Source organism: Triticum dicoccoides, chromosome 2B (assembly GCF_002162155.2).
Source record: "Triticum dicoccoides isolate Atlit2015 ecotype Zavitan chromosome 2B, WEW_v2.0, whole genome shotgun sequence".
NCBI lineage: Eukaryota > Viridiplantae > Streptophyta > Magnoliopsida > Poales > Poaceae > Triticum > Triticum dicoccoides.
Window position 1 is genome coordinate 46,070,055 of NC_041383.1, and position 7,975 is coordinate 46,078,029.

The window sequence follows — 7,975 nt, forward strand, 5'->3', positions numbered from 1 at the left end:
TCATGCCCAGCCGGCCAGCCCAGCCCACAACCAGTACGCAGGTGCAGCCCATTGCCGATACACACATCAGCCTCTGCCTCGCAGACTCGCAAAGACGCACAGCTGCACGTCCAAAAGAAAGCAAACGACGGAGCTGCCGCTGACTGCCGTCTCATAGCGCAACCGCCGGCTGCCGTGGGCCCGCCTCCGGCTGGCGCCGCCCACGGGTGCGGCGCACATCAGTCCCTATCTCCACTAGTTCCCTTCATCCAACGCCCCACCGGCCACAACCACTCCTTAGCTGACCCACGCGCGGACGCGCACACGCAGCCGCGAGCAGGTTAGCTGGCGACGACGGCGGCGCGAGGACGAGGCAGTGAACTGCCAACTGGGAAAATCCTTCTCTGAATCCTTACAAGCTGCGAAGGTAAATCGATTCAAACCATACCAATTTTATTCCCCTGAACAGAACCTAGGTCATCGTTCATTCCCCTGAACAGAACCTAGATACCCAAAATTTTATTATGTCCATTGTTATGCCCATCGCTTGCAACTTGCTCTTGTTGGTGCATCCAAAGAAGTGGTTTCTATTTCTCAGTTCTTCCAAAAACTGCTCTATATCATAAACACCGTTGACTCATCTTCAAAGCGACATGATCAACTCCATCAAGCCCAACTAGTTGAACTTGAAAATGCAATTGCTAATGCCAATATTGAGACAGGACAAGGGGCAAATCAGATTCATACCCTTAAGCGACCAGGAGACACAAGGTGTGGTTCTCATTTTGGTTCAGTTTACAGCCTTATGAAGATGTTTGGTGCTATTTTTTCGGTCATCCAAGATATAGCAGCCGATAGATCAATTGGCTCATTGCATGCAGATGCCGACACTTGTTTCGGCTACTTGTCCTCCTTCGAGTTCATATTTAACTTGTGTTTGATGAAGGAGATATTTGAGATAACCGAAGTGCTTGGCCAAGCTTTACAGAAGAAGTCACAAGATATTGTGAATGCTGTTTGTTTAGTCTCCTCAACTAAAGAGTGTCTCCAACAACTAAGATCAGATGATGGCTACCAAGAATTTATTGTCACAGTTGTTGAGTTCTGTACAAACCACTCCATTGTCATTCCTGACTTTGAGGAAGCTTACATCATGCGTGGTGGCCGTGCCCGCCATCAACCCAATCAGCTGACCAAGGAGCATTACTTTCGAGTCGAAATATTCTATGCAACACTGGACACTCAACTATTTGAACTAAACCATAGGTTCAATGAGAAGGTAATGGATCTTCTAACCACTAGTGCCACCTTGATTCCTAGAAACAAATTTAGAGGATTTAAAGCTAGTGATATATGTGACATGGTGAAAAAGTACTACCCAGCAGACTTCCCCCAACAAGATATCTATGGATTACAATTACAACTAAAACATTTTGTTTTGGATGCTTCCAAGGATGAATATATGAGAAATATATCAAACTTGATTGATCTTTGTCGATGCCTTGTGGAGTCAGGAAGACATGTTGTCTTCAATTTGATTGAAAGATTACTCCGTTTGCTCATTACCCTTCCAGTTTCTATGGCGAGTGTTGAGCGTGCATTTTCCAGTATGAAGATCATTAAAACAAGGTGGCGCAATACAATGGAGGATGACTTTCTTGCCAATAACTTGTTGGTTAACATAGAGGGTGAACTTCTGGAGAAGTACAGCTATGAAGATATCATTGAAGATTTCAAATGAAGGAACGGAATGCTGATTTGTAGTATGTAACTCCACATAACTTTGCCTGATGGTCAAATGGTATGGCTTATTTTGGTTTGGAGTAGTATATATGGTCAAATGTTATGGCTTATTTTGGTCTCGGTAGTAAAGATGTATATATATGCATCTGCTCATCTTGTATTCAATGTGAACAGAAGGTGTACTGACTATATCTATTGAAATAGTATATATGCTTTAGAATTTGAAGAATATTGTGCTCTCTGGCCCGTCCAACTTTTTTTTTCAAGCTCCGCCACTGTGTGTAAGCATGAACTGATTCAGGTCCTTGTACATGTTTATGTATTTCTTTCACGGCTCTTGGCATGTTTCATAGATTCATATCAATACCAATACCTTTCATGTTTGACATCATAAGGATAGCGGGAAAGATTCTCCAAAAATGCCTCGAGGAAAGAAATGACGCTTAAGCGCCACCGTGGCTGGCTCCAAGCACTGAAGGCTCCTTAGTTTTCATCCCAAAGAAGTCCGAGAAATCCGAATACCATCAACAAAGGTGTCCCCTTCTCTTGGTCAGAAGTTGCAATGTTCCAGAAGGACGGTGGAATGCTGACTCTAGATAGTGAGCCTTACTATTATTAATCGAGAGAGATGTGCAGTGACCTAAAACGTGTCGAATTATTTCTGTGGGATTTGTGAGCCAAGAGAGATGTGTAGGAAGCAGTGGCAACTCTCGTTTTGTGCTGCACGACCTGCTTTTTTTTTGGTAGAGCCATTGTGCTACAACATATCTAGGTAGTACCAATGATTCCGATTTGTGCCAAATTCGTGTAAAGATGGAGTTTTAGGATAGAAAAAATGCATGAAATGCAGGGATTAGAAGTTCTACCCATATGTGTTCTGATCGCCAATTCATATTAAATATACCAAATCTAGCAGCGGTCGATTGAAATTGAGAGAATAAGCTAAATAATTTTGACTTTACTTTTTTTTATTCCGATTTGTGCCAAATTCGTGTAAAGATGGAGTTTTAGGATAGAAAAAATGCATGAAATGCAGGGATATCTTTCATGTTTGAGAAAAAAAGATGAACAAATATGCCTCTGAAATGAACAAAGATGAACAACTAACACGCGTGCTCATCCGAGATAACTTGCCTCATCACAACACAAGCCGTAGCAAAGTTCTCGCAATGATGTAAAGTAAAGCAGAACCATGCTGTTTAAATCTGCAAATTACAAATCCTAGATGTCTTGCCTCAGTACAGCGAATCCTCGTCCATGGAAGCCTCGACGTCCTCCGCGGCCATGAGCTCCAAATGCCCCTGCGGCGGGCCAACTACCTGTGCCGGCGGCTGCGGCGGCGCCTCCTCGAAGCTCCCGCCCTGCTTGAACTTGCGAGCAAAGTACTCGTACTTGAGCACGTCCAGGTCGCTGACGCTCCGCCTCGCGTGCTCCATGGCCCCCAGGAAGTGCTTCCGGGTGATCTCGGCGCCGGCCATGGCCGCGGCCTTGCCCACGACCGAGCTCCTCTGGATGAGGTCGCGCACCGCCAGCTTGCACGCGCGCTGGCAGACCTCCGTGATGTCGGCGCCGCTGAACCCGGCCGTGGAGCGGGCCAGGTCCGGGAGGCTGACGCGGCGGGACAGCGGGGACCGGCGCAGGCACGACTTGAAGATCTGCAGCCGCGACGCCTCGTCGGGGAGCGGGATGTAGATGAGCTGGTCGAGCCGCCCCGGCCGGAGCAGCGCCGGGTCGATGATGTCCGGCCTGTTGGTGGCCCCGATCACGAACACCGTCTTCTTGGCGTTGATCCCGTCCATCTCCGTGAGCAGCTGGTTCAGCACCCGGTCCGACGTGCCGCCGGCGTCTCCCACGCTGTTGCCGCGCTTGACGGCGATCGAGTCGAGCTCGTCGAAGAAGAGCACGCACGGCGCCGACTGGCGCGCCTTGTCGAACAGGTCGCGGACGTTCGACTCGCTCTCGCCGAACCACATGGTGAGCAGCTCCGGGCCCTTGACGCTGATGAAGTTGGCCTTGCACTCCCTGGCGATGGCCTTGGCCAGCAGCGTCTTGCCGCAGCCCGGCGGGCCGTAGAAGAGCACGCCCCGTGACGGCTCCATGCCGAAGAGCTCGAACATCTCCGGGTGCTCCACCGGGTACTGCACCGTCTCCTGGAGCTCCAGCTTGACGTCCTCCCACGACACCTTGGGGACCTCCACCAGCCCCGTCTCCCGCAGCGCCGACGGCTTGGTCACCTCCTTGGCGTGCACCAGGTCGTCCATGATCACGGACATGGAGTTGAGCACCTCCACGTCGATGGTGTCCGCCTCGAGGTCGATCACGTCCATCTTCTGGCGGATGCACTGGAAGACGGCCTCGGAGCAGAGCGCGGCGAGGTCGGCGCCGACGAAGCCGTGCGTGTCCTTGCCGATGCGCTCCAGGTCGACGTCGTCCGAGAGGGGCATGTCCTTGGAGTGGATGCGGAGGATCTCGAGGCGGCCGACCTCGTCGGGCACGCCGATGTCGATCTCCTTGTCGAAGCGGCCGAAGCGGCGGAGGGCCGGGTCGAGGCTGTTGGGGCGGTTGGTGGCGCCGATGACCATGACCTGCGCGCGCGGGCGGAGGCCGTCCATGAGCGTGAGCAGCTGGGACACGACGCGGCGCTCCACCTCGCCGTGCGTCTTCTCGCGGTTGGGCGCGATGGCGTCGATCTCGTCCATGAAGATGATGGACGGCGCCTGGGCCTCGGCCTGGGCGAACACCTTGCGCAGGTTGTCCTCGCTCTGGCCGGCCATCATGGACATGATCTCCGGCCCGTTGACGACCACGAAGTTGGCGCCCGACTCGGCCGCGATGGCGCGCGCCAGCAGCGTCTTGCCGGTGCCCGGCGGGCCGTAGAGCAGGATCCCCTTGGGCGGCTTCACGCCCAGCGTCTTGAAGAGCTTGGGGTGGCGCAGCGGCAGCTCCACCAGCTCCCGGATCTGCGCGAGCTGCTTGCGGACGCCGCCGACGTCGTCGTAGCCCGGGCCGTCCAGCCTCTCCTCGTCCTCCCGCTTGACCGGGTTGGCGTCGTCGCAGAAGACCTGCGTGCCCGCCGCCACGATGACGCACTCGTCGGGGTCCGTGTCGACCACCTTGAACTCCACGGCGTGCATGTGGCCGTGCACCACGAAGCGGTCGCCCTTGCGCACCGGCCGCCGCGCGCCAATGAAGTAGGCTGCAATGCATCCATGGTCAGAAAGAAGACGCAAGAATCAATCAACAGCTCAAGAAATGATTGACGACGGTTACTAGAGAGAGAGAGAGGACTTACGCTTGACGTAGGCGTCGAAGAGGTTGCCGCTGATGCCGTCGACGCAGTCCTCGAAGGGGGAGATGGCGACGCGGGCGGCGTCCTTGACGGCGCCGCAGGGGGCGACGGTGACGAGGTCGCCGAGGCGGAGGCGCAGGTTGCCGCGGACGACGCGGTTGACGCGCGCCAGGCCGTCGGGGCACGACTCGTCCCTGGCGGCGTAGCAGACGGTCTCGCGGCGGCGCTTGCCGCGGAGCGCCACCACCTCGCCGTTGAAGAGGTCGAGCGCGTCCATGGTGCCGGGGCTCAGCGCCACAGTCGAGCTGTCGAGGGCCACCCCGCCCTCCGCGTCGTCCACCACCAGCCGGTTCGGCGCCCTCTTGCGCTCCAGGATCGCCGTGCTGTAGTCCTTCTTGGGCTCCATGGCGCTACGAGCGTGCGTGGCAGCAGCGGCGGCGATCGATCGCTCAAGCTTCCTCCGCCGATCTGATCGGAGATCGAGCGAATCGGCTGGATCGAGTCGATGGCTGGCTTGCCGCCGAGGTTGTGGATGGAGGTTTCACGGTGCCGCGGTGGGGGTATATATAGCTTACTTGTGTGCCACGTAAGCAAATCGCTGACGTGTACGTTTCGCTTAATTAAGGAACATACAGAGAGTGCGTGTGTGAGAGAGATGATGTTTCTATCTCCCTGGTCCCTGCAACTGATGCATATTTACAACTTCCCCCGATCGGGCCGTATGGTCCTTCCCCAGACCCCTCATGAACCATTCGCCCCGGCTCCTGCTCCGCCGCCGCCTTCTCGCCCAACCATGCCATTGCCTTCCCGCCTTCTTTCCAAGTGGGCATGTGTATGCTTTCGCCCTACCCGGTCCTACGACATATGTCGCATCGCTAGGAGAAGCGTGCATAGAGGCGATGGGTGAAATTACTTGTGTGCCACATAAGCAAAACGATGACACGTACGCTTCGCTTAGTTAAGAAACATAGATACTCTGTGTGTGTGAATGAGAGATTGTGTTTCTATCTCCGTGGTCCCTACATCTGATGCATATTTACAACTTCCCCCGACCGAACGGTATGGTCCTTTCTCGAACCCTCATGAATTCCATCGCCCAGGCTCTACCATTTCCTCCTCGTACCACCAGCATCATTGCCTTTCCGCCTCCTTTCCAAGCGGACATGTGTATGCTCTCGCCCTACCCAATCCTATGACATATGCCGCATCGCTACGAGAAGCGTGCAGAGGAGATGGGTCAAATTACTTGTGTGCCACATAAGCAAATCGATGGCACGTACACTTCGGTTAATTACAAAACATAGATAGTGTGTGTGTGTGTGAATGGGAGATGGTGTTTCTATCTCCGTGGTCCCTGCATCTGATGCATATTTACAACTTCCCCCGATCGGGTGGTATGATCCTTTCTCAAACCTCTCATGAATTCCATCGCCCAGGCTCTACCGCCGCCTCCTCGCACCACGGGCATCATTGCCTTCTCGCCTCCTTTCCAGCAAATGTGTGTATGCCTTCATATCTGCCCGACCCTACGACATATGTCGCCTCGCTAGGAGAAGCCTATAGAGAGGATATGGGTCAAATTAATTGACCATCGGTGACACGACTCTAATTTATAATTTAGGTGCACTATGGAAAAATATTAGGGGAAGCGCACTACAACATAGTATGTAACTTTGCCATCTATTTGAACTTGTCCGCATTTATTAAGATGATATTCAATACCAACTGCATCCCTTGCACAAACTTATGTGTATTACATGTGCGATCGTGTCACCGCTTTTCGCCTCCAATCCGAGAAGCTGAGGGTCTTTACTGACCTCTCCACCCCAAGTCATTACCATTGAGTTGAAGTACTCACTAGAATGTGAAACCTGCAACTTCTAATTTGCTCGCTACAAAAAAGATCCACATCAAGGAATCAACAAACACAACATTTTAGTTTTTAGCATTTTGTTGCATATGTTGACCCTAGACATTTGGACATATATGACTGTATGCACTTCAATGCAATTATGTGACAAATATGGATGTGTAGATGAAATTTTGTGAGTGTATATGAGATCAAGCCGCAAAAAGAACCCGGACTTCCGCCTCCGAAATGGAAATAGTTGTTGTATTATGAGTGTTGGCCGAAAGAAAAACCAAACTTCCACCTCGTATATGGAAATATATAAAGTTCTGTTGCAAAAAACCCACCTAGAATGTTGGTGTATTGGAGGTGCTTACAAAAAAAAGTTACATCTAGTGTTCCAAGTATTGGAGGTCGTTTGCCTTTGGAAATTGTAGTGTGAAATCATTACATGTGGTTATCCATCCGCCTCTAATACTAAAAATATTAACATCACCTGCTTAGATGTGGAATGGGAAACTGCCTCCAACACATATACGGAAAACGCCTCTAAAGTTTGCTTTTGTATTAGTGGGGGTTGTCAATTGCAACACTTTATTACAATAGTATTATGAATAACCATTTTAAATGGCACAAGTCTTGGGGGACAAGCCGAGACAGTTTCTTTCTGTAGGGTTTATTGGCGTCCCACCTTGCAACATGGAACAAATTGCTCACTTGGAGCCCATCAAGCTGTCTAATGAGCCTGACATTTTCAAATGAAACTCGCAACAGGGTGGGAAGTTTGTCGTTAAATTGTGATACATGATGATGGCTCACAGTGATGTGTATGTGGATAATAAAAATTGTGGAAGCTAAAATAATGTCTCAGATATTCCTATGGTTCATGCACCAAGGGATAGTCTTGACTAGGGACAACCTCGCACGTTGCCACTGGAAAAATAGTAGGTGTTGTGCCTTTTGTCCTCATAATGAGTCCATTAAACACACATTTTTTGAATGTTAGCATACACATGTGGTATGGTCCATAGTCCATATAGTTTCAAATGTCTACCCGTCTAGTAGCGCTCATAATATGATTGGCAACTAGTTGAGGGGTATTGATAAAAAGTTCC

General features: G+C 51.3%; 1 pseudogene; it reads right to left on the reverse strand.

Annotated features, from left to right (window-relative positions):
* Nucleotides 1-2,957: 2,957 nt before the first annotated feature.
* Nucleotides 2,958-7,975, reverse strand: part of LOC119360389 — a 22,678-nt pseudogene continuing 17,660 nt past the window's right edge.